This window comes from Amblyomma americanum, chromosome 4, assembly GCF_052857255.1.
Source record: "Amblyomma americanum isolate KBUSLIRL-KWMA chromosome 4, ASM5285725v1, whole genome shotgun sequence".
Classification (NCBI taxonomy): Eukaryota; Metazoa; Arthropoda; class Arachnida; order Ixodida; family Ixodidae; genus Amblyomma; species Amblyomma americanum.
In genome coordinates this window covers 204,654,022-204,681,526 of record NC_135500.1, presented here as the reverse complement: position 1 = coordinate 204,681,526, position 27,505 = coordinate 204,654,022, and the positions used below count along the sequence as shown (strand labels likewise).

General features: G+C 43.8%; 1 protein-coding gene across 3 annotated transcripts in view; it reads left to right on the top strand.

The window, feature by feature from the left end:
* The window catches only part of LOC144129146 (uncharacterized), a 148,899-nt gene that overhangs the window by 59,836 nt on the left and 61,558 nt on the right, over positions 1–27,505 (top strand). For 2 of the 3 annotated variants that reach the window (XM_077663085.1, XM_077663087.1), the window contains exon 1: positions 16,262–16,353. The exons of the other annotated variant lie outside the window; for it this stretch is intronic. The gene's annotated coding sequence lies outside the window, so the exon portion shown is untranslated. Of the gene's footprint in view, positions 1–16,261; positions 16,354–27,505 lie in introns of those variants that run through there. 3 annotated transcript variants of the gene reach the window in all.

The following is a 27,505-nucleotide window of genomic DNA, read 5'->3' as shown; positions in this document are numbered from 1 at the left end:
AGGTCCACCGGACCAAACTAATAAAAGTAGGTATACCAGGATATACTGAAACTGAAAGGGGATCGCGAACTAGTTTCATAAATGGCAATAGATAAGCTTATGCGTAACCTAAAATCAAGAATACATTGCACCACGGTAGTGAAGTGCAGCTTGCAGCGACGTGCCGCCCTCCGGTGCACTGGCAGCGCATCGCTTGCTAAGCGTTGCTAGGCCTAACTGGCTACGCGTCGTCACCGCTGCGGACGGTGATTTTGAATAAGCCACAGTCTATCATAAGATGTCTAATCATGTAACCAGTGCACTATAAATAGAATATTCATGTATTGAAACCAAGGTACAGTTGGTTTCAGCAGCACCTACAGCAGCGAAGCATGCCAGGCAAAGACCACCGCTATAGGCTTTGGGTAGTTTGGCTTCGCCGCACGGCAGCAATGTGGAGTGGAAAAAGAGTCCAAGAGACCGTAAACGACCCTCAAGCTCACCCCACGTTGAACACATAATTTGGTTTCACAGCGCTAGCGCTTCCAGCAAATGCCAAAGGCTGCGCAGCCGACCAGTTTTGGCGCGCGATAAGGGGTGAAGAGAGCCGTTAGGAGAAGTCACATTTGCAGGGGTGCGACGCTCAGTTCGATATATCCAATGACCAGCGCAGTTGGAGACAGATACTCTGCAAGGCTTTCCGGTTCTTTTACACAAGGTTTTCAAACGAATAATCTGTGTGTCTGATGTAGCCAGTAATTCGAAATATCCGGTTTGACTGTATTACACAGAGATGCGAAGGGGACTAAGGGGTATACCTGAATGAAAATCTGCTGGCGCAACCACAGTCAGGAGGATTGGCCAATAAAATGCGGGAGAGTCCCCAAATAACAAGATTCTGCGAGCACAGGCAACATGTTACGAGAAGAGATAAGAAGCAAAATATATAAAAATAAGAGTCATAACATAAATAACAAATTTTGTTTCAAGAATTTATAGAATGCGGTTTTTAGAACCACAGTGAAAATGCGAGCTGTCTGCGCATAAAAAGTACAAACTAGGATCTACGAATACAAAAACACTTTCGAAACATACCAACTTTGCTGTACTTAAGAGAAACAGCAATTCTTAAACCTCGCATCCGACATCTCAACGTACTTAAGTTTGATCTGCTTTTCTGTGTTTGCTCTTCCTTGGAAAGCAGAGAGGATTTCATTTAGTGAGCGTTTACCTTAAGATGGGGTACTAAACAGTTGTAAAACTTTCTGCCTCAAGCTATTTTTTTATTAGGCCGAAAAGTTTTATTCGCAATAAACGGCTCTCCTGGGGGCTTTGAGTTTTTTCGTCTTGAGTGATTGTGGCTCTATATATTTAAATAAAAAAAATGCTTTTTTAAGGTTTTCAGTGCTTTGATCAGTCTTAAAGTGTTCACTTAGGTCGATGGTACTGACAGATGCTGCTCAATACAAGTGGAGAAGTTTCGGACGTCTGTTGGCCTGCTTACCGCATACTGCCAAATAGTGTCAGCATTACATGCAACTTATATTTCAACGTAGCCATCTTTCTGAGGCATAATATTTCTGTTATTTCTTTATGCCAAGCTATTGAACTCGTTACTTGGGCCTTCAACAGATATCGCATACATATTGCTAAATACTGGTAACTTGGTGTACTGGCTCCGATGAGTATTTCGTTCATGGAAATGCGTAGTTGGGCACTGCAAAATAGCATAGTTATGTGCTATGGGACACGTGGTCTGCCGTCTAACTGCACTAAAGACATCCATAACACACGTGTCATTCCATGCCGTCAATATCTACTCAAAAGATTATCAGGACGGTAAGCAGTCCTTCTGTTATTTTGGTTTCAGTTTTTTTCACTCATCCAAATCCACATATATTTTTAAGATGGTGTTCCAAACAAACATTACCGCAGCCTTTTGGCTACAAGAAAAAGGTAAAGGTCATTCAGTACTTCAAACAAAATTCTGGCTCAAAATATGTTGTAAAAAACAAAAACAAAATTGCTATGCAGAAATGCAAGGTTACTTCACAGTGAACGTAACACTAACAGGAAGAAGTTATTGGCGCCGTAGGGCAAACTAGTGGAGACGGGCCACACCGTCCCTCATCTTGCGCTCAAGCAGCAAAATGTTCAACACAACAAAACAAATAATCGCAGCGTTTTTTTTTTTCAAGTTGAAGCTGTTGTCGTTGCTGGTGTTGTTAGTATTGTTGTCGTTATTGTTGTCGTCGTCATCGTCCGCGATTAACTGCCTGCAGCCACCCCGAGGACCACCTGCTATATGCTTTGTGACGCTCCAAGAAAATAGGCTAGCGAAGTACGCCGAACATACAGTATCTTGAACGTACCTTGAATTCCCTTTTGTGGTTGAAGCTAGGCCTCCCACTTAGCTGCCAGTGATACTAGGCCCAGAGTCAGGTGCCTGCACACAACGAAGCTTACTGTAGAACTGAAGTCAAAGCAACGATTCTTCCGACCTCCCTTGCTGTACTGTTCACTTCCTTCTAATCTACATCTTTCCGCTCTTAAAGGCACAAACCCGCAACTGTTCCTCATGAAGCCACTTCGATAACAATCGCAGTATTCACAAACACTTTTCTGAAAGAGCACAAGAAAGTTTTAAGGCTCACATTAATCACGTAAAAACAGTGAAAGAAATCGTATTTATTTATAACACCTAAAAATCTCATTGTATGGGGTTGGCCAGACAAGCATGTCAAGGTGGCAGCATTAAAAGGGCTGGGTTAGAGTAGAGCACAACGTAAACAGGCAGGCACTTGTTAATGGTATTCTCACAAAACGACATAACAACAAAAGTATATATAACTTCACAGATAATTGTAAGCATTAAATACACTAATGTTTGCACCACATACGGCTACCCATTGGCGTCCCAGGAATATATCACAGAAAGCACCACAATGAGGTGATTAACCTCCCTGCCTCTCATTATTGTGAATGTTTTGTAGTAATTCTGGCTGGCTCCATATTATTGTGTATATGCTGTCTTGCAGCCATGTCACATGTTAAGGAACCATCTAACTCGAGTTTCGTGTTCAACCGGCATAACAATTGTCGAGATTTTCGTTGGCTGGTGCCAAGCTACGAAAAGAGTAGATTCTAGTGAGTAACGGGGAGAAGTAAAGAAGAGGGGTGAATGCAGACGTTGCTTGGCAGCTCACTAAGAGCAGCACAGTGCAAATCAACGCAAAAAATTCAGTTCTGGCAAAATTCGAAACTTCTTGAAGCACGATATGACGTCCACCTGATTCTCTTTTCCACTACTGCTTAGTACAGTTGGAAAATAAAAAAAACTCCGGACAGCGCTGGTATGCACTGACACTAAAGCATATGGAGGGAGCCTGAGTTCCGCGCATGTTACGCATCACGGACGGCAGACTGGAGTTGGATATTAACATTCTGACGGCCCCGCACTCGATGGAGGTCTCAATTCCTCGTACTGAAACACAGTTTGTGTGCTTCCTTGTGTGTGACGGCGGAAGACCTAGAAGTGGGAATACCTCAGACGGCAGACCTAGGCTTACGGCGTCGAAACTAATATCGCTGCCATCAATCAACCATTATTTTTCTAATTGTAAACATGATGGAGGAGAGGACCACTTGCCAAAACGCAAAAAAAAAGAAAAACGTGGTTTCTGTTCGTGTTTAAACAGAAATAGAAAATTCCGAGTTCAATTCGGTTGCAGTAAATTAGGATGCGAAATTCGCCACGTATGCTCGCTCAACACATGGAGTTAATAATTGCAAGTGGTGCCAAGCTACAGCACTGCGGGCACCCCTTGCCGCACATCGAGTCTGGACTCTGCAGAAACCTTTAATTAAGTGTTTGCTACGGCCTGTTATGCATATCTTTATAATTCAAAGCATTTGCACTCATTCTTAAAACAATTGAATGTTTGATAAAAATTTTAAGAAGATGGTTACTCTGTTCTCCTTTTGTGATACTTTTGTAATTAAAAGAAAATGGCTATTGGTGCCTGTTTGAGAACTCGAGACGCAATGATATCTGTGCAGTTAACTTTTATCTCAACTAGAGCAAAACTTATAATGGCTCACAACCAGTCCATAAGGCAAAAATATTTCTAGGCTGGAACAAGATTTAAATATAATTTCAGGTTCAACCAGTGTTTGCATCTATTGAAACATATAGCGAAAGACGACCTGGCCCTATTCACAAATTCATAGTCCCTGTTGATAGCTGTTCTCTGCATATAGTGTCTTGCAAAAAAAAAAGGCAGGGATCAGATTCCAAGGCCAGCGTCCTCTTTAATAAATCTTTTCTGTTGATTTCCGGCTCTAATTATCAGCCAAACAGTTAAGACGCTTCTTTTTAAATGTCATTTTTAAGCTGCAAATTTCGAAGCCTAGACTCCAACAACGTAGTGAGCGCGGTCGATAAATGGAGGCTATAAGGGGTGTTTCAAGAGTATTGAGCTCGAAATGAAAAGAAAATATTTTGAGGAATTAACTCTCAACAGCGACTGCTGCCAGTTATTATGAAATAATCACAGTTATACATTGGCCTAAAAAACAATGTAATTCACTTTGCAATTAGTGCGATCTGGTGGTTAGCACCAAATGGCAGTTCGAGTACATGAACAAGACGATACCGCATCGTTTTTCAAACAAAATAAAAATCATTCTATAAGGTTCTGCACCGCAGGAAACACGGTGCTTTTTTTTTCGCACAAAGCCGAAACTCTGGGCCTGAGGCGCACAGGAAACTCGGTGTCAGATGTTGATGTGTTCAGGTGCCTGAGGCACCCAATTCGAACTTCTTTCGCTCGTATACCACGTCATACACAATTTTTTGTAATTCACAATTTGGCCCAAGGAAAAAAAAACAAGGGTCAACCCCAACTGCGCGGTCGTTATTTTTAGTAGTGACGAAGCAAAACAAAGTGCATGCCATGGTACAATGCAGAAAAAATTTCGAATTTCGAGGCGTATTCCCTGCAATGCGGTCCGAGTGCACGTTAAGTTTGCACCTAGATTCTTGTCACCTCGTGGCCTCAGTTTCGACATTGTGCCGAAAAAAGCGACGAGTTTCTTCACGTTGCAGAGCTTTACAGAACGACTTTTTCGTCGTTTCAAAAAAAATTTAGTATGGTACTGCCTCGTCCGTGGCTATCAATTTGTCATTGACACCAACCGCCAACGTGTGTTTTTTATAACTGTAATTAGCAATACTGAGATAATTAGCTAGCCAATTATTATGATTCTCTCATTAATTTACGTCTGCTGCGGTTGTCAGTATATACATAAAAACACTTTCTGTTTTCAACCAGCTTATTTTTAGGACTGTTTGAAAGTGCTCCCTGAAACAATCAATGTACTTGAGCACGTGACTATTATTTTCTCCAAAACGCGACAATTCCTCTGACACATATCACTGCGAGTGGATGTAAGGCACTCAAAATAGCACAACATTGAGAGTCCAAACGCGCCACCTGCACGTATCTTTTCTCTGCAGCTCTACCTTTTTGCTTCACATATTGCGCCGCACTCAGACAAGCCTTTCCCCGCACCACCAAAGCCGCTGATCCACTTGGCTTAGCCCTGTTTGCTGAGTAATCATCTTTCGCACAACCTTCTCCAGATGCGCGCCGCACTTAGGAGGTTTTTTTTTTTTTCGTAAGTTTCACAGTATCTGGTAGATCGACAGAGGTTGGAGTCTAGGTTTAGATACGTTTACTGTTCTCAAGTACTTTTTTTCACCCTCAGAAAATTCTGCGGTGGTGAGGGAGAGGAGGATAGAGAGAGAGTAAGAGGAATAACTTGTCTGACGCAGCGCATGTTGCTAGGCAATAAGTAAATGCGGCAGTGCTCCCAGATGCAATGGGCAGTGAAGCTCCACTATTCCGGAATAAATATAAACTGCCTGCCAGCGGTGAGCTTCTGAATTTGCACTAAGCAAGCCCATGCATTTCTGGAGCAGCCGCCGAAGGAATACGTGGAAGCGTTGCCCTCTGTGTGCCCTGGTTAAGTGACCTGGTGACTGGTTAAGTCCAAGGAAAGCGTTCTTTTGTGACGTCAGAAGCAAAGAATAATGTAGATCGGAAAGCAGAAGGCGTGAATATGCTTTAACAAAGCGAAACAAGAAAAAATAAACCAAGAATGCAAAGAAGTGAACACGCTTACTGTTAAGTCAGCAATTCGTCAGCTACCCACCTCGTTCTGAACTTTTCTATACTGTACATTTTGAACAACTCCTAAGTGACTACAGGTTCAGCTGAAACATTCGGACCTCACCCGGATTTCTGTTTGTTTTTAATAATGATAATAACGTTTATTTACGCCTAATGCGTACACAGGATGAGGGGGCACAGCAGAAAAAGCTGTCGTGATGAGAACTTGAAAATGCCACAGGCGTCCAAACAATAGCAATGGCAGCTCCATTATCGAAGTGCGAAAGAAATACAGTCCAAAAAAAACAATAAAATTGACGCGAATTTTCAGCAAACACTAGGACGCTCTTCACAAGGGCAGCAAAAAAGAACCAAAAACTTTATAAAACACTAAATAAGGCATCTATAGCGCGCGGATCAAGTCCATAAAAAAAATGGCGCATAGCTCTTAGCATAGCATGTTGTGTAACATTTGAAGACCACATGACCTATATGAGTGCACCTTCCATTGTTCCTTTTTGCGTGCTACATATGTTAAGACGTTCAACTTCAGTGGAGCTAGTAACTGCAGAAATCTATAATTATTTGCGAATTCTTGCTTCAGCGACTTGCAGAGACGATAATCATAAGTTGCGGTGACCAGCATTGAATTGCATTTTTTTTTAGTGCATAAGTACGAAAATAACGAGACACATTTTCGATAATTCGAATACACTGCTTTTGTAACATTACCTTTTTGCATATTTTCTTTAGTTGTTGGACCCCAACCAAAGATTTAGTAACTCAGTCCAAATGAAAACAGAATTACAGCTTAGTAACATGATACTGCGTGGCAGAATACAGTTATTTCGATAACGTAATCCAGCTATCTGGACGAGTTAATTTGTACGAAAATCTACATGTGTGTTCCATGAAAGGGTTTCATTAAAGATAAGACCTAACGTCTTTAAAGTTGGCACGATTTCAACAGGCGCAGTGTGCAGAGATATTGTTTTGGTTTTTAATCTGTTCTTGTTTTTTAGGGCGAACCTAACTGATTTTGTCTTGGCAGTATTGATTTGAAGCACGTTAATTCGCGGCCATTCATTTAACGCAGCAACTGTCGTCGGTGTCGTCGGAATAAATAATAAAATTATCCGTGGAAGCACTATTTACGATGTTATTTATATCTAAACTAAATAAAAAAGGGTGCCATAATGCTTTCTTGTGGTACTACACAGCAAACTTGCAGTGAGTTTGACAGATGCCCATTCAGTCCGACAATTCGAATGTGATTGCATAGACAAGCTTTAATGAGCGATGCTGCTTGTCCACGCATTCCGTAACGCTCCAATTTTCCAATTAGAAAATAGAGATTTATGAAGTCAGAGGCTTTCGTAAACTCAATTAAAAGAGAAAAGACCGGTCTGCTTTCTTCAAACTGAGATAATATAACTTCCGTCTGGGCAAGCAGCGCGAATTCGGCGGTAGTGAGACCTTTCCGAAAACCTAACTCACAGTCGACTAAGAGGTTATGGTTTTGTTCAAATTGTAATAATCACCTTAAAATAACTTTCTCGAAAGTGTTACTAAGCAGAGAAAGTATTGATATAGGGCGGTAATTCTTCATATTGTTTAAACACCCCCGACAAACGAAAGGCTCATCGCTACAAGTAGCGCCAAGTGGCTGCTGGCGTTTGAAAATTTGGGTGACGCGAATGGGAGGTAAAAATTCTTGGTTCTTCCACGAGAAACGTTATGCTTGTAATTAGGTGTGATGGCACAATTAATAGCGCTTCTCAGGTGTGAACATCGAAGTTGTAAAATACGGGAACAAGCAGAGCCAGCAAATGTTACAAAAGGCCAACATAGTTACATGGAGACATGAACTCCATCTAGCTCAAGTAAGAAGTCTGCACTAAAATGACCGATGCGCTCACTAAATACAAAATTTTGTTATGTCGCTCCTATCAGCGTGACACAACTCAGGAGGGGCTTCGTTGCACATACAGTGAAAAAAAAAGTATAAACGAATATTCATATTTGTCATGTCCTATATGTCGCATTACTTACAGATCAACATTAACACCTCTTTTTGGGCTAGTTGGTGCATACTTGATTTAGAGAAAACCTAGCGCAAAAAACATGCAACCACAAAGACAGAACAGACGAGACACAAGCGCTTGTGTCTCGTCTGTTCTGTCTTTGTTGTTGCATGTTTCTTGCGCTAAGTTTTCTCTAAATACTTACAGATCATCCAGAAAAGCTTTAATTTCGAAAATTCTACAACCCAAAACGAGACATGTAATTCGGCGCTCTTTTCAAGGTTATTTTCGCGCTTTGACCAAATTGAGAGAAATGCCCAAATATTGGTCCACTGCGAGAGTCCCCTCCTAAGTACATGCGCATCGCTGCAACAGAGGGCAACAAGCACCGCCAAGTCCTATGTGTCGAAAGCAGTCGATGACGCCGCAAATCAATCAGGCTTCGCTTTGCTCATCAACTTATTGTAAAACCGTGTGTTATCGTGTAGTTCAATTAGAAATTTGAAAATTTCTAATGCATTCCGTTTCTCATCTCTTCAATACGTTCAGTTATCATTATGTCAGTTCCAGCGCTAATTTTACTGAATACCAGGTGGAAAGAAGACAATAACAAAAGGAATAGGCGTTCAATTGGCCGTGGCTATCGTTGAAGGAGGGGGCTGGGTTTAGAAATAAATTAAAGAGATGAAAGAAGGAAAATAAGTAGTTTGCATGCTCATGCCAGTAGAATAACGTCGCAATGTTAGTCTACTATACACGACAAATAGCATTAAAATGCGGTTACCTGCAAAACAACCTCTCAGCATTGATGACTGTTGAAATCATCATAAGGAATGTCATGCGAATAAAGTTATTTGTCTCTCTCTCGCTCTCTCTCAACGAATTTCAGTGCTTAAGAAGCCCTGAGCACTGACATCTGCTTAAGCCACCCCCAAGGACCTCCTGCGCCCACACAGGGCTAGTCTGTCGCATCGACTACGTCACTCGTCTCTATTCACAAGTCGAACTCGACGCGCAGTCATCTGGTAGCAGATGGATGCGCTCCGTTCCGTTCCGTTCGAAAACAGCCCGTTAAGGTTCCTTCTCCCATGACGCATCGAACACCTCTTCTTTATTTTAAGACTTGGCTCTAATCAGTCAGAAAGTACCACGTGCGACTGTGAAAATTATTCTCTATGTTTTCCAACTTTTTCTTCAAGACAGCTGTTCGCCCCACAACGACCCTCGTTCATCACTCATTCGTCAATTTTTAACATTTTATGCAGTGCCCCTTTTCCTATGCCCCCCCCCCCCCCCCCCCGTATGTGCATCCTCCCGTTTGTGATCACGTATTACCTTTCGCAGTTATCGCCATAAAATTTCTAATTTTCCAACTGCGAGAAACTGTAATGATTATAACAAAAATAACATAAATATCATATCGCGCCTTAGCTAAACTCACAGAAGATCTAGAATGAGCAATAGCTGAAGTTAAATCACAAAACCTAGATAACAATTCAAAAGAGTAGTGCCATAAGCTGTGGAAACAGTTTTGTGACTGCGGTAGAATTAAGAAAACTCAAATGTAGTTAGCACGCACCAAGCGGAGTTATAGTAAGACTAAAATTCGCCAGTTAGCACTTCGTCGACGTTTTTAAAGTTACCAGTCGAGCTACCCGAAGCTAATTGGAGTTATGCACTTCTAGTCAGCAGTTTTGTACTGGTTCGTTTCTTAACGCGAAAGTTTTCAGATTCGCTTCGGCTCTTTTGACGTCTCAGTTTCGGCGTCTTTACCTTCACACGCATGCTGAGGAGTAAAAGCAATTGGGATGAAGCCAACTTGGAGAATCACTGTGTGCATCAGAATGTACATTTTAATGAGCGTAGCTTTTGTTGCTATCATATGACCACGTGACGCAAGGACTCGAGGTAAGATTTTCTTAATAAATAGTTGTTAATTTTTTCTGCTGTTCTTATTTAGAGGCCCTCAACTGTCAAAGTTGAATTCTGTGCTCTCCGCGCGATTTTTAGAGTTTATTATTCGAAAATGACGTCTTCTTAATACCTCCTTTATTTTTATTGTGCTAACCTGTGCAGTTAAACTTATTTCTGCCTTCTTTTAGCGTCGCTTTCAAACTGTTTGCAAACTCTGTTTTGTTGATGCTGCCATTACAGTGAATAAAGCGGTAGTCGTGGCTTTGGTAAGCTATATATATATATATATATATATATATATATATATATATATATATATATATATATATATATATATATATATATATATATATATATATATATATATATATATAGGACCTGCGACTGCACTGTCAGTAAAATATAGGAGCAATATAAATTAAAGATTTTATTTTTTATTTCATGGAAGATCAGGAATGTGGCTCCGTATGGATAGTTTAGTTCATGGCAGCTCCCATGCCTCTCTCTATACAAACAAGTATAAGTACATCTATTAAGTACATTAGTCGCTCATGCGCAGTTGGAACATTTACCACTGATGGTGAAACGTTTCACGAGGCCTGTCACACACCACAAATCAACAATGCTTCACTCATACACTGCATGCCAGAACTTGTGAAAAACCAACAAAGCGGTAAATCGGTGAACAATCGGCCGCTTATGCTGAAGAAGACCGAATTCATAGAGCGCCACCTTAGAAATTGTTGCTGATCCTAAGGCATAGTGCTTACTCACAAATGTATGCACCCTCCCCTGCTTGGACCGATTCGGTCTTCAGTATTCTGTAAACAAATAAATAAACTATGAATCTGGTGACAGGCCGCTGCCTAACGATAACCGGCTGAATAAAATGTCTTTGCACTTGCGGTGCCATCGTTGAATAGGCACCTTTTAGCAGCCCTCCGTCAGAAGGCTGCACAAAGAGAAGAGGATACCGTGCAAAAGCGACTACGCCTACCTGGAAGATATCTAAATGAGCTCATGGGGCATCATCAACAAGTTGGCAACAAATCGTTACACATCACCTCTGCCAGTAAGTCAAGCAACTAAAAAAAATTTCGTCATGCGCGCGTTAAATGAGCTGTAAGTTTCTCGATTCAAAGTTAAATAATTAGCGTGTGTCCTACCAATGACTCACATCAAACACCACTTACCTTCTATGTAATTCGAAATAATACAAGGCTAAAAAATTGACGGTACAGGCTGGAAGATAAATGTATGCTTCTACAATGAAATCTTGCTCGTTAACTGTATTTTCCATCAACATGTGGCGTTTTGATAACTGCTGAGCAACGCTGCTAACTGCATGTTTACGAAGGTAAGAAAATAAAAACGTTTGTCTCATAGATTCTCGCATACGCAGCACTCACATCGCGCCTCTCTTTTCCTTACGGTGCTCGCGCCTCCTTTAGAAGCCACTCTCGGTAAGTGAGCTTGTGAGCACAGAATCCAGCCCTGTCTTTTTGGGAGTAAGCGAATTCCAAGCAAAGCGTGCTGAGCTTATGGGAAAGACGGGAGGCAGTTTCCACGAGCTCCATTTCCTAGCGATGCGCAAGCCAGCTCGTTAGCAGCTTATGCCCGAACAACGAGTCTGCCCGTATGCAGATTGTTGTTGGCTGCGGTTCAGCCTTAACGGCTTCTGCACTCTCAGCGTATGACTACGTACTTCCGAGTGCGGTTTTTCTAATTCCCCTGCGATGTCACTATCCGTGAAGAGTTAATGCGCTCCTAAGCTTCATTAATCCTAAGCTTCACTTTATGCTTACCCTTCGCATATCTTCATTAACAGCAAGCCAAATTTCACGAGAGAAATCACGCTGGCGAGGATAACGGCACTCGTCGCACTAAAAGAAATCGCGGCTGTTTTGACCTTCAGTGACTGTTTGTCGTTAACCGTGCTCATACCAACACATACTTTTATCAATCTCCCGGAACTCAACGTTTTCAGGAACACTCACACCGACTATGATCGAATCGAGAGTACAGACCAAAAGTCAGTTGACAAAATTAACTTCACACTTGAAACGTGTTTGCTTAGTAATTCGGTCGCTGCTAGAGCAACTACAGCAGTTCGAATAAAAAGCTTTTTTTTTTCAAGTTTTTATGTGTTTAAGCGTAATCATTAGTGAGTCGTGCTTATCTTTCTTCAAAAATGTTTTATTTTTTTAAGTCTCTTCGCAAGTGGTCACTGAAGACCAGTCGGCTTCCAGCACACGTGATGTAGGAAATTTGGTGAAACCGCATTTGTAAATAATAAATAAATAAAAGGAAAAGTAAACGACGCTGTGGCTTCGGATTTGGTGGCACAAGCTCTGTGCGTACATGGCCACGAAGCTGCCATCACTGGGGTTCAGAGTTTGCGCAGCCATCAGGTCGTAAAATCATTTCAGACAAAGCCGCTCAGGCAAACTTTGGCTGGATAACGCATGCACCGCAGAATAGAGAATTTAAAGTGCACACTCCGCTTTTCGCTCTTACATGATTGTGCGGCAAAGAATAGCCACGTTAGAGCAGTAAACGGGGCTTACGTTTAAATGCTTCACAAGGCTTCGTATCGCTGAAATTTTACTTCCGCGCAAGCATCGATTTTCATGTCTTGTCTTTCTTTCTTTTCTTCCTTCTTTCTTCATTTAATTTATTGCCTTCCTTTCTTTCTATGCTTCTATTTTTTCTCCACTTTTCAATAGCTCGACCGAGCCCGTAAGTGCGCTATATGAGCTAAAATCGATTCCGCCTCGCTGTCTGAATTAACCCTCACGCACGAGAAAGATGAGTAAGAGAGAGAGAGGGAACAAGAAGACTGTGTGTGCCCTCTCCCTCCTTCTCTCCGCCACTGCACCTCGCGAGGTCGACAGGGGAGCTGGCCACATCCGGAGGTGCTCAGGACGAGGGCACTCATCGGCCACTGTTTGCCCACCACTCAAATATATTCGCCGGGGCCATTCACGACCGGCCGACTGCGATATGAGTCTCGAGGGCATCCCTTGACACCGGCGCGGCGGCCGTGACGTCAGAGCTCCATTCGGGCTCCTCCGTACGTACGCAGTGGGTCGGTACGTGTGATAAGAGGCAGCTAGGAGGCCGCAGTTGTTTCTATTAATTCGTTAAATCGTTTCCCAGCATAAAGAGGATATCTGCGGAATGTTTACGGAATCCTGCGCGTATATACTGAGCGACTCAAACTCAAGAGAAATGCAAATCTCTGAAGCGCTTAATGGTACAGAATTTATATTTATTTTTTTTACAAACCAAAAGCGCTGATGGCTCAAAGCCGAGAGCTGAGCAGTGTAACCGTGACCTGGATAATTAACTCAAATTTCAATAATGACCGGCAACCTAAACAAGCGCGGCTCGTCGGAAAGGGGTCTGAAAAATAATCCGGCCGGCGCGTTTTAATGGAAGAAAAGCGCGCCAGACGCACCAGCACGTACTAGATAACGGCGCTGCTTCATAACTGAACAATGTTACCCAGGCACTTTCTGCTGCATTTTTCTCTTTCTTAATAGTAAAAACTAGCTTGGCGCAAAAGAATTTCAAAACAGCGCAAAGGCACCGCGTCTGGCTGGTTCGTTCTTTTCATTGTGGCGTAGTAGCATCGCCATGGTTTAAAATGATCGCCATATTTTGCCTAAATTTAACGTTTTGGCACATTCCGCTTCAGTCAGCACCAGCAGCCTGCTAATTTCGTGTGCAAATCATTATTTTTGTCACTTTAACACCCACTGTAGCGGCTTCGCGACACACAAGATATCAGTATGCCATGCACTCATTTAGACATGGAGTGCGCGCGCAAATGTGGGTATTTCCATGTCCCCAGCAAGCGGTGCTTTACGGCGAAAAATGCGTGGCAGCATTATGAAGAAGCTGCGCGAAACAACAGTGTGCGCGCATGTACGACCCTAGAATTGCCAGAAGAAAAGGAGAATAATTTATGGCATAGCAAAATCATTGCATTCGCTACGCCTTTGAGAATTGCCTGCATCGTTACCAGACGCTTGAAACGCTTTTTCTTGATAAATAACTCGCAATTTCTGGTTTGTCACTTCATCCCGACAATGAGGACTTGTAAGATAAACTGCTCTAGAGAACAGTTCGCCACCCTTTTACTCATTTCTGTTTACTGTGCCGGAAGCGCACCCTCCCCTTATAGGGAGTGCGCTGAGGGACAGATTACTCCGTTTTTACTGCTTTCGAATTTAGAGTGTAGCACAAGCAGTCTCAAGTTCAGCTCGTTAGGGATGCGTGCGTTAATAGAAGACAGGGAGACAACTGCTATCCGACTTACAGCAGCCACGACGGCCAGGCAGTGATAACGGAGACGATAATATGAGTTGGTTGAAGCAGAATTGACATCTTAGCTAGTTGGTTTTTCATTTTCAAAAATTATATAGCGCTTGTGTTGTTTGGTCTCCCTTGTCTGTTGTCCTACGTGCAAGCGCTTGTGTTGTTTGGTCTCCCTTGTCTGTTGTCCTAAGTGCGCTTTATATAATTTTTGAATATGAGTTGGTTCTTGACAATAGCAGGGAAGGGCATGTGAAGTGCACAGGGATATTCTGTTGATAAAACGTCACACTGACAATTAGCAAAGAGCAAGCGATTGTACTGAAATAGAGCAACAGATGTCTATTGATATATAAATGCAATTTGTACCTCTGTCTAAGCAATGACAACCCCGTCTTGTACAATTTTCATCAAGATCTGCCCACTTGGTCTTCGTTAAAAATGCGTAAGTTGCGCAAAATGGACTGAATCCCCAGTGTCGTGGGTTCGCCACGTGCCGATTTCGCAAAGTTTAGTGGTGGCAACAGATATAGGAATTTATTTTTTCAGTCTGGGTACCATGCTCACATCGCGTATAAGTTGCGAATTTTTTGTTTTTGTTTCTTCAAAATTGTGGTGAAAGGGTAAACTGTTCAGTTACGTGCTTCGTACACTCCTAGTTGTCCCATGCTACGACTGCGAGGCTGTTTATCAATCAATCAATCAATCAATCAATCAATCAATCAATCAATCAATCGATCGATCGATCGATCTATCTATCGATCGATCGATCAATCAGCTTTTATTTAACATCAAGGATGTGGGGAGCGGGGACAAAAAGCCTATATAGGCTTGACGGTGGTCCTCGCCCCCTACAGCGGCTTCATTGTGCACAAAAACCCACAATCACACAACGCTACACCATATGGTATGCCTGTGATATATTTAAATAAAGAGCACATCGCATCTAAATATACATGTTCAGGGCATCGTTAAGAACATAACCATCGAACACTCATGTCAAGAGGGAAGGCACAACAGCAGGTTGACTTAGTAAAGAAAGAACTGATATATTGTTACTCATCTCTAATTACAGTTCCTCATAAATGTTTAAAATTAACGGCAGATTATAGGAAAGTAGCATCAGTCCTTATTTTTCTTCATTTAAGCACATGCCACAAAAAATTACTGTGTACTAGGCAAGGCCACCTGCAATGCCACAGCTTTTGCGCCCGCATGAAACTCTACAGGTGCTCTATACCGCAGCGGAGGAGTACATTATTTCGTTACGTTTGGACACAATTGGCATAACCCCAAGCCTTCTTGGGTCACCCCAGAGCGCGGTGGTTGCGTAAAGCCGCCAGCTGACAGGTCAGCCACAATGCGACGCCGACCACTGACGAGTTGAATGAACAGTTTTGTAACGGCTCGAGGGCCAACAGAAAGCCTATAGCCCACGCCTGAAGAACGGGGTCAATCGCCACGTCTGCCGGCACTCTCTCCTTCGGCAGCGATCACTGCGCCGCCGCCGCGGCTTTCCGGGGTGATCCACTTCAGCAGCCCTTTAATTTTGATGAGGGCACTCGAGCCACGGTGGCGTCCACCCACTCACCAGCTGCGTGAAGTGCGGAGAAACAGGCTGCGGCTGCTGCTGTCCGCTGACGCCGGTGCGTTTATTCGAACCACTCTACAACGATGTCACATGACGCCTTCAGCTGCGCAATGAGCCAAAAGAACCGAGGCTACCTCGCGTGTGGGGTGTGGCGGATAAAGACGTCACAAGTGTCGCTTCACTCCAATTGGCTGCTTGGTATCTCTCGGCAGATGCGATATTAAGTGAGCCGTCGCTTATGGCTTATATAAAGGAGAGCGTTTGGCAGTCTTTTCCACTGACTTTCAGGACGCCAACTCCGGCTTAGGTTCCCTCCATTTCATCCCACTGCTAGTCACTGCTGCAACTGCAGGTAATTCTTTACATTTCTTAAATTTCTTGCCCTAACAAAGTATTAAGTAAGGGCGGCTTCTTATGTAAGAACGTGGCATGAATGTGTTTCTGAACAAAACCAATCTTACAATCATGCAATGAACTTCTTAACTCGTTACCTACGTCTCTCCAAAAATGGTGCTAAATTAGCGCAATAATTTCTTTATTAACTACCATATAGTTGTAGCAACTACTTAACTCTCAGATTCCATGTACACTTTAGGCGTCTGGCTTCGTTTCTGCCTGTACGTAAGCTGTCTTTTTAATCTTCAAAAATGGGGAATACGACAGGTTATGGCGAGCGCCAGTCCTTTCCCCTTTTTCGTCCTTTCTCTTTCCTTTTTCCCCGCTGTCATTTTCCTAAGTATGAGCCAACTCGTCCAGTTCGCCGAATTAATGCGATGCCTGCGTACTGACTAAAATAAACGTGACTTCAGTGGATTAAGTTGTAACAAGTGGAAAACTACGTTTTAGTATTTCTGTGTAAATGCTCCGTGAAACTGATGACCCTATTGCTAAACGTATTGGTTTGGAGTGGTGGCTTTATAAAATGCACGTGGCAGCAACCTCTGGATACCTAATGAGCGATGCGGCAAGTGAATTTTTTCGTATTTAAACGTTGTTTTACTTACGTATTTATTATTTCCTTGAAACCGTTGGTGCGCACTGGTGTTTGCAAAAAAGCGATTGTCAGAACTCTGTATCCCGGTCAACACTATAATAGTACTGCATGCTGCTGGTAGCCACGCCGTAGCATATTACGTTGCAAATGAAAGGTTACGACCTTGCCACACTTCTATTCTAGCCTGAAACAGTTGCAGAGCGAAGCTCGCAAAAAACAGAAGCAGTAGCTTTGTTTAAGCTGTTCAAGCATTGCAAACACCAGGGAGCCTTGAATTGCTTCAGCGCCCAAAAAATGAAGCCTATCAAAACCATATATCATTTTCTCTTGAAGACAGATTAGACTGTGCAACTAGGATACAGCAAAAAACCGTTGGCCTAGAAAACTTGTAGCTAGTCGGATGACGTTGGTATAACGTTTCTCAAGATTTATGACCCTCGCACCTAAATCAATGTGAGATCCCTCAAGGAACGGACGTTAGACGTCTACCGTAAGCCGAGACCTCTGAAGTCGAAGGACCGTGCTGTTGTAATTTTGAACAGCACTCTCAAGGAAGGACGCGGGCATTTCAGGTTTATTTTCAAATTTATAATTGTGGTTTTCCGTGTTGTTCACGGACAACCAAGCCAGAAGGTTTTCGCGTTAAGAACAGCAGCCCTATTTTTGTTTACAGTGCTCCAACGGTGCTTATATGCAATTTGTACACAGTATCCCGAGGGAATAACTAGAGAAGACGGGGAGGAGGCAAAAAGCCGACGCGTTTTCTTATTTTGCCAAATTTTGCTCACCGGCCCACAATAGCACTCAGCGTGGCAGTTCCTTTTTTACTTGCTGACCAATTTAGTTCGACCCGCCGAAGTACGAAACGTGGGTATCACTCTGTAACCCATCGGGCGAGTAAATATTCCTAGAATTCGACAGACAGTCAAAAACAAACAAAACATTAAGCAGCATAGCAAAAGATCTCGATACCTACAAATACCCTCAGGGTCTTCACATACCCGAGCAGACGAACCTCACTGTTTTAAAACAAAATGTCTGCAGCTGCTTTTACCCGTTAAAAAAAAAAATAGAAGCCGGTGAGCAAAGAAAATGACAGGGACTCCGGTCGTAAGCCCACAACATTCGCCGCACACGCCGCCGCCGCGGGGAGTCGCTTCCATCGCGTATTCGTGGCATAGGTCACAATAATCGCTATTCAGGAAGCGTTTACAAAGGACAAGAACTTGGGCTGTTCCCCGAAGCTGGCTTTTGGAGGAGCGGTCGTGCCTAGAACACGGCGCAGTTCTCTTCATCGCGCAGTCGAGACGCGCGCCATTATCATAGCGCGCGCGCTTCATCTGCATAATGCTGGCTCGTTTCCTGTCGACCAAGGCACGCGCCGAGTACGCTTCGGGCCCACCGCTGCGCCTTCGAAGAACGCCCAAGTTCACAACCGCTCTTTCCGAGCGCGCGCGGCGTAGAAAAAAAAAGCGAAACTGTGACCGCTTCCCGCGATCATCGCGGCGTGTTCTGTTGTTTGAGAACTTAGCTCGTTGCTTGTTGAAAGCGAGAGCATTCGAAAGATGGAAAAATGCACACGCGCGGAAATGCAATGTGATCTGCTCAAGGCATTCGTTCCGGACCCCAGCCTTGCTCGAGTAAGAAAAAAAAAATTAATGCCACTGCTTGCAGGCTGTTTGCTTTCAACGAACGTCACATTTGAAAGCTCCATCTTATGTGACGAAACGAAAGCAAAGTAGCCGGACTTTCTACCTCATTCATTGCACTCACTTCAGCACAGTCTATAAAATACGAATTAAACGCCGCTTTTTATCACTAGATCCTTTAAGACCGGCATCAGGGTCTAGCACTCCACCTTGTATAACTCCGCGTGCGTCAGGTACAGTAGTCGAACTTGTCGAACACAAACTCCAAGAAGAGAAGGCGACTTTTATAAAAGACTTAATTTTCTAAAAAAAATCAGACCAACCTTTGCGGTTTCCTTCAAAAACATTTTTTTTTAAGTCTTACGCATCACGTTTCTCGAATTACTGGGGTCTCCTACCACCTGCCTTCGGCGTGAAATTTTCTGTCCGAGGAATTCAAGATGGTGGCCCTCAGTAACTCGATATAGCAAACCAATTGGTGATCGATTGGTGACGTCATTAGTATATCAAATTGGTGATTGATTGGTGACGTGACCTATAAGTCCAAGATGTCGGCCAATAATGGTAATTAATTGATGACGTCATTAATAATCCAAGATGTCGGCCGATTCAGAGGTGTACCTCACTTTAATCTCATTTATATCAATTCAAGTAAACCAAACAGCTAAGGCTCGTTACTTCAACGTCTTCCAGACAGTGGCGGCATCTTTTTTTCTCTTTAAAAGGAAATACAACATCACTTTTTTCAGAACACTGGGTTTCGGCCAGCATCCAATACCCCAATATTCGCTTTGTGCAGCCCAACGCATGTAAAATAAAGAATTCGAGCTTGCGCATTATTGCTCGAGATTACTGTAACGTAAACTTTCGCGCCGTGCAACCAACGACATCTTTAGTTTGCGTTTTGTCTGCCGGAAATCGAAGTCGTATAGTTGCCTCCGCCGCTCACAGAGGTCGCTTGCCGTCGTCGGCTTCCGCCTAATGTTTACATCCCGCCACACTATCAGACGCCAGTCGGCGCGCATCCTGGTGCCGTGCGCATCAGTGACCGCGGCACGTACGGCGAAAATTCGTGCGGAAGAAACGGTACTTCCTGCAGCCACCGCAGTGGCGGCGCGAAGGTCGCTTAGAAATTGCTAGCCTCTCCGAAAGACTTCCCTCCAGGGGGCAGAGCAAGCAAGACGTCGATGAGAGAGCGCATCGGACGCGTCACCGAGCCTTCCTTAGCGGCGGCGAAAAAAAGATATAAACAGACGTTGTGTTGACGCGGCGTATTTAGCCCTTGTAACGATGTGTCTGTCTGTTATCTACATGTCGGCTGAGCTTGAAATTGGATGGCGCCTGTCCGCAAAATCGGGTCGGAAAGTCTCGAAAGAGTAACCTACGAACGAGCATTTCTTCGCTGACCACCGAAGCCACGTTCGCGTACTCTAGGGTGATAAACAACGCGGTCCGTTTAGGTATTTTTCTTATTTTTCTCCTGTCTACTGAGGACTGCCCAAAATAATCTGTTGTGGAAGCCAGACTAAGATTTAGAGAGCACGATGTCTTCGGATGCCTGCCTTGTTGAACGCCCCACAACCTTACATCGTATAGTTTGCTACAGTCGCGCATACGTGTAAAAATTATCTGTGCGCGGAGAGTATGTAAGCAGAACGATGGAAATAGACACGGTTCTGTGTTATTCGTTGGCTGCCACCTTCAAGCGATATTTTTGTATACGCAAGTTTTCGCAGTCTGCAGTGTCATGCAGAGAGCTCTGGGCAACACAATGCTGTATTTTATATAATATATTCAATGAGGCGTGTGCATTCGTCAAAGCAGCAATTTAAACCATAAAAATCTATACTTACCTTCCCATGACGCGCATGTGTTGGCTTATCGGCATTGAGTACTCTCTATAGGTGCTACTGCCTCGAAAAAGAAAACGCAGGAACAAAACAAAAAGGTGACGCCGGAGGCCTGATCTCTGATATACTAAAAGATGACCGCGAAAAATAGCCCACACTAGTGCTTCGATTTAGCCTGTGTTGTCTTTTATGCCTTCAGGATGCCGGTACACTAACGCGTCTACAAGTCCTGACACACCGGCTTTCTAATATATGAAAGCCCTCGACCTTACTTCTCAAGTAATAAGAGTAGCTTAGCACACAGTGTACCTTCCAGGCAGTGCATCTGCCCGCCCACGGCAGAGGAAGTGAAGAAAAAAAACTCAAATCTTTTTTTCTCTTAGTTTTCATTTTATAATTTAAAATCACCTTAGTAGCGTGAAAAACGTTTTCGGTAGCCGGTAGCAGACCTGCCGGGGTGGCTCAGTGGTTAGGGCGCTCGGCTACTGATCCGGAGTTCCCGGGTTCGAACCCGACCGCGGCGGCTGCGTTTTTATGGAGGCAAAACGCTAAGGCGCCCGTGTGCTGTGCGATGTCAGTGCACGTTAAAGATCCCCAGGTGGTCTAAATTCTTCCGGAGCCCTCCACTACGGCCCCTCTTCTTCCTTTCTTCTTTCACTCCCTCCTTTAGCCTTCCCTTACGACGCGGATCAGGTGTCCAATGATATATGAGACAGATACTGCGCCATTTCTTTTCCCCAAAAAAACCAATTATTAGCCGGTAGCATAGTCCATCTTATTTCCGTGACAGCGCGCTCAACTCTAACTATAGGCCTGTGCTTATCTCCCTGCGTCACTGGTCATAGCGTACAACTGTGACTACTGCGGCAACCTTCGCGAGCTGGACGTGAGTGCTGAACGAACACCGAAATGCCATTCATATAATGCGTTATTTCCGTGCGGCAAAACCGACACGACTACATGGCAGAAACATGAAAAGAAAGTAAACACAACGACTGCATAACTCAGTATTCATGCAGCGATGCTGTGAAAGGCAAGGCGCGCATGGAAAATGACGTAAACGTGAAGCTTACGTAAGCTCGCACGGACGCCGGCGGGCGGTGCTTGAAGGCTAAAATGTTACGAACAAAATTAAGAACGACTGTTCCATTTTTGATCTAGTTCAACGCCTTAACGGCGCGAACATTTTCCAGGAAAGCCACAAAGAGGTCGTAGAGGTCGTAGAGGTCGGTAGCGATGGGCGATTTCTGAAACAGTTGCCAAGCACTGCCGGTAGTTCCTGCGGAAAAGTGAAGCCGCATCACGTTTTCTCCGCGCGAGAGGAACGCATCGTTATTCAAATGCCTTCGTGAACTTCAAAGGCTTGTACGCTGCATTCCAAAGTTATGATATCCTCTTATTTTGATGCCGGCTGCTCACCGAGAAAGTGGGCGAATCCACGTCTCCCAGTGCACGGTAATATCCCAAAATTTTGGCGGAAGGCTTTTAAGGACATGAGCCATTTGTCGGAGGTAGCGCCTCCTGAAGTTAATTATATTTTGTGCGCTACCGACTCCAAATTTATTCCATACTTCTCCATATTTCGCACCTTTACCTGTTGTTACTCAATGCTAAACTGCGGTGAAGATTTGACTGTTATGAATCAGGGACGTGCTCAAACAGACTCGCGTGGCACAACTCACGTTTCAGGCCAATATCCCTGCATATTTTGAGAAAATTTAACATCAAACTACATGTAAGCAAACAGGTGATCTCACATTACCACTCCTAGCGTAGAGCATTGTCGACTGTAACTTAGTATCTGCGCTGAAACAATTTTTCTCCCGTTTTTTTTTTCAGCACAGATCGAACTGATCACAGGACCAGAAGCTTTTGATGTCCTTGACTGTGATAAATTGACCATTTTAATTACTGAAGCAACCTAATTGTACACAAGTCATTACTAAAGCCGTGAAAGCAGTTTCAATCTTAAGTTTTCCTTTCATTTTTCGCTCGCAAGAAAGATCAGAAGCCTGAAGAAATAAAATATATGGCACCTTAGCACGTTTACAGCGACGGTGGCTTAATGTGCCGTGTCAACCGCCAACGTCAAAGCGCTGTCAAGCGCTCCGCTGAACTGTTTCAATGTAAAGCTGCCGCCCCCACAATTATGCTATCTCGTCTAAGCTCCTTTACTCAACAACCCACAACTATGTTAAACTTCTTAGCGCATTTAAGGTTATTTAAAAATGTTATTGGTAATTTTAACAAATTCGCTCTTATGACACGAATTAAAAATCAATAATCTAACTGTTCTGCTTCATTTTGCTTCCCGCAGCCTCTCACAACTTTTTGAAATATTTGCTCAGTTTCTTAATGCACGCATTTTTCTTGTAAGTTCTTTTCACCGCGGCTACAACCCTAGTCAAGCAAACGTTAAAAGTCTGCTCTCCTTATGTGTCGCAATGGGTCAGGTTATACAACGCAACGAGAAAACCAAGCTTCATCAGACTTTTCTATGTGCAAAAAAAGTGAACCTTCCATGCCTAATAACATCAAAATTCTTCAAGCACTTTGAATAATTAATACATTATTATAATTTATTGTTTCTGTCCTAATCGTGTTGAAACTATTCATACACAAATGGTGGCAGTTTAGGATTACTTAGTGCTCGCACGCCAACGGTTGCAGATAACGCATCCTGTCAACAGGGGGTAAATTAAGAAAGGCCTACGCTAACAAGAAAACAAGAAAAAAAAGAGTGCATTATTTACCGTAAGTAAGCTCATGAAAGTTCTTGATGCTTTAGAGCGTCAAAAGTGCGCCAAGTTTAGCAAGGTATCAGCTAAACTCGGCAGTGCTTCAGAGTCTGCTAAAAAGTATGAAAGTTGAAACGCCCAAAAGCAAGTCCTTCCGGCTTAGTGAGCTTTAAATTTAAAATCAGGCCTCAATCTTTTAAACTGAGATAACCAAGCAGGTAGCCTGCCTTTTCTGTACAAGAGGAATTTTCGGTTCAGCCGGAGAACAACGGTGTGCCATTCATTATTAAATCGCTCTTTGTCTCGTGTTTCCTGAGGTTGCAGCACTCCAATGGAACAGATTTAAACCTCTGACATGTAACTTCAAAAATTGTAATACACGGGCTTACGCGCCTATCAAGCATTCTACTCATCTCTCATTTCATAACGTTTATGCCCTGAGGCAATAAACATCGCTTGAAAAACAAAACAGAACCCTAAACCCAACTTTCGCTAATAGAAGAAAGAAATGAAAGAAAAGAAACGAACTTCTCGCCCCGAAAAAAAAAAAAGGACTGTTTTTTAACGAGTCTGGACCGAACGTTTTACAAACTCTCGCGTCCACTCTTCTCGGAAGCGCAAAACGCTCCGTGAGCCCCATACGACCTTGAACTAAGAACGGCGTCAATTAGTCCGAGTTCAAGACCCGCTGTCCGAGATACAGCCAGCGCGCGAGAAAGCTGACCAGCGTTTCCAGGAGCCGGGGGAAAAAAATCTGCGCCACTTCTTTCCGAGCGCAAACAAGCGTCGCTGCGTCACGTCACTAACCCAGAAGCAGTGCCCAGAGCGACAACAGCGCCTCAGACGGCGACGAACCAAGTAAAAAGAAGAGGATAACAAAAAATGAGGCATCGTCGCGAAGAGCGTCGCGCGCGACGTGCGTAAGGGGAGCGGATCGGCCTCCCCGCCTGTGTGGCGCCGCGACGCCCCCTATAGCCGATGGAGGCCAACGCATTTAACATGCGGCCCGCGTCTCGCTCACAATTCCATTTAACCGGCCCGACACCAGACGCAAATCCCGCCGATGACGAACCAAAGCGTGCGACAGGCGGAGAAGGCAGAGGCGCGCAGCGCCCGTACCGAAGGAGCTCGAGCAGTTGCACGCTTCCCTGCAGTGGCTGGCAAACATGAGCGTTCTCAGTGAACTAAATCCCTGCACAACGTGAAACGTCCCGTACACTAAAACGCTGCAATATCTTAACTGCGCATTTGTGAGCCTCTCCCGCCTTACAGAAAGAAATCGCTTCCACTGGAGAAGGATCATTACTCCGACAAGCACGAACTTGAACCTTATGCACACTGCTCAGACAGCACATAATGGATGGTTCTGCGCATAGTCAACCTTCAACGTGTAAATTCCGCGATGAGTTACCTTTCTCTCCACACAACGTAGTCAGACCCTAGCAAAAGTCCGGGTTAGTTGTCATTGTTAATAAAAATGCGCTTTTCGAGTCTCGCCATTCTTTCCTAAGAAGGCACACAAAATATGCTGCAGCCATAGGTCCAACAGGTTTTTTTCCCTCTCAGCTCTCTCTGTTCTGTCAGCTACGGGTCTTTGCGCCGACAGAAATATACAAAAACGTCTTATGAAATAGAGTTCGTTAAACACACGTACGACAGAATACGTGTTTAAATTTAAATTACAGATAGTATCATCATAAAGCACGAGAACCTTAAGAAATATCTGGCTACTAGGAGCAGAATTATGACTTAGACAAAGCAATACACTTGGAATGTTCCTCAGAACGCCCCTATTGTTATTCACTTATTGAAAAACTGACTGCGTGAAAGCACGCTGAGTACTCTCTGACTTCCAATCTAACTTACGTGGGATGTGTTTAACTTCTTAAAAGAAAAATGTGCACTGTAATAGATGCGGCATCTGGCGATGATATACTGCATGGGACTAAGTGAAACCGAAGAAATTAACTGACAAAATTCGAAAAACGAACTTTCTTCCCGCCTTCGGACCTGTGCGGCTGACTCAAGCCGCTACTTTAGCAGATCAGCTATATTTAGTAAAATGTAAAATAAGCTAGACTAAAACTCTCGAATCACGATCAGCGCGAGAAAAGACTACGAGGGTAAGAAAAAAATTACTGGCGGTTTAGCATTGCTAAGCAGGAAATATTGCGTAGAAGCATTGTAGTTTCCAGGTGGAAACCACCACTACGTACCTGAAAGCGCGATTGAGGTGTCCGCTGACCTAGCCAGCCAGTTATGCGCGTCTTTTTCATCGTGAATGCCAATTTACCTAATGTACGCCGGCAGCCCATGCTCCAGTGCCGCGTTTCTGCCGCAACGTTGTCCACGCCAACGCACGCAACGCACATCTCTCTGTCACTGCCGCCACGTAGCTCAAAGCGCGAATATAAGTTTTATAGTAGTTTTAGTTGGTGAAGACGACGTTGTGCAATGCAACGCATTCAGCCTGTGGACATCATCAGCATGGGAGTGTGTTGCAGTTTAACACGAGGCGTGTTCGGCTTCAGCGACAGCCTATAGTGCTCTCGCACTGTAGCCAGCGGAGCTTATCATTTCGCGTCGCGGTGGGTTCGAATCCCAGTCACAGATATTTATTTTATATATTTTATTTATTTATTTCACTTGGCCCACACCCACACACATCGCAAGATCTTGCTCGGGGAACACTCATCCCAATAGAGCTTTCGCACCGATAGAAGAGAGGGCGAAAGACGAAGGCGTGGAAGCTAGAATGAGAACAGAAGAAAGAGTACGAAGTGAGTTATTCCAGTAACAATGTTTTCCACCAGTCGCCGGAGTGCGTCAATACGCCTAATGACGAATGAGACGAGGACCCACGAGGGTGTTTTAGGCCAGTAGAGCAACTCCCGAGCACTGGCTTGCTTCCACAGCCGGTGACGCAGTTGGTCTTAAGTCGCATACGCACAAAGTAACATCTCGCCGTGCTATGCGTAGGGAATAGGGCCGATGAGATGCTCGTTGCGACATACACAGAAATCAAGTCAATGACACCCAATGCATATTTTAATGGTGCTATTGGTTAGAAAAGGAAATGGATTGTGGCAACATCTTGGATAGGAAATACTTTTACAGGACGTAGAAAAACGACAGCTGCATGCCGCCGATGGGAACCGAGCTCACAACTTGCAGATATTGTGATTTCGTATTCTTTCCGATACATCTCAGCTGACTAGTAATATTAATTAACGAAGCTTTACGTATCACAGCGATGTTTCGGCTTGTGAGTAGCCACGTCGTAATGGAAGACTCCGGATCAATTTAGGTCACTTAGGGTTATTTAAGGAGCACGAAAAAAACCTGCCCAACTGTGTGCACAAATGCACACAATTAACTGACCACTTCTCTGTGTTGCATATTTCGTCGCTATCAACAACGATCAAATATATTTAGTAGCCATCAACAGAAGGGTGCAGAAAGCCACTGGGATCCCGCAGCAACAACAGTAATTGAACAAAACATGGTGTGCAGATCTGTTCTTTCGTATGTTCAAGAGTTCCTGCTGCTACCAGTTTTCATCGTCCAAGGATGGCGTATTTAAAAACTTCGAATAACACAGCCGCAGAAAAACGTCGAAAACACTAAGGCGTTTTCTTCTCATTCCTGTGCAATTCTGCATGTTTTCTCACTTGTTTTTCGTTCGTTTATTCTAAATGCACCAACAAGACAAAAACATTTTTGCCGCGTAATACAAGCAGCTGTCCTCATATGGCACTAGCAAGCTTCACGTACTGCGCCCACACACTATGTTTTTTGTTTCAAAGCTGCCAAGACCTAGAAACCGGTAAAATCCACAAACTTACTTCCTCCGCCGAAACCGTTGTCCTTCGACATTGATCACATTGACCGGCAGATGGCCTGTCTTACGACGTCTCCCATGTGCACAGCCACGTTCCTTCTTTTTTTGAGGTTTGAGAAGAAACAAGTGAAAAGGAAACAGATTCGAATTTCTTCATCGCAATCGTCTAAATGCCTTTGCAGAAAAGTAGGAGTCCTGTTTCTATTGATCGCACCGACCACAGAGAGCAGCAGCAGCAGCATGAGACGTTTAGCTCATCAGGTTTGTTTTTAGCTTGCTTCCCGCAAAACTTTGGCTCTATAATCTGTTTTCTTCAGTAAAAAACAGAGACACATGCAGAGATCCAATTTAGCAGATTTACTATAATTCCTTACGTTCGTATCCAGCTGGCTCATATTTCAGTTTTCTAGTGAGGATAATTTTTCCCTTCTT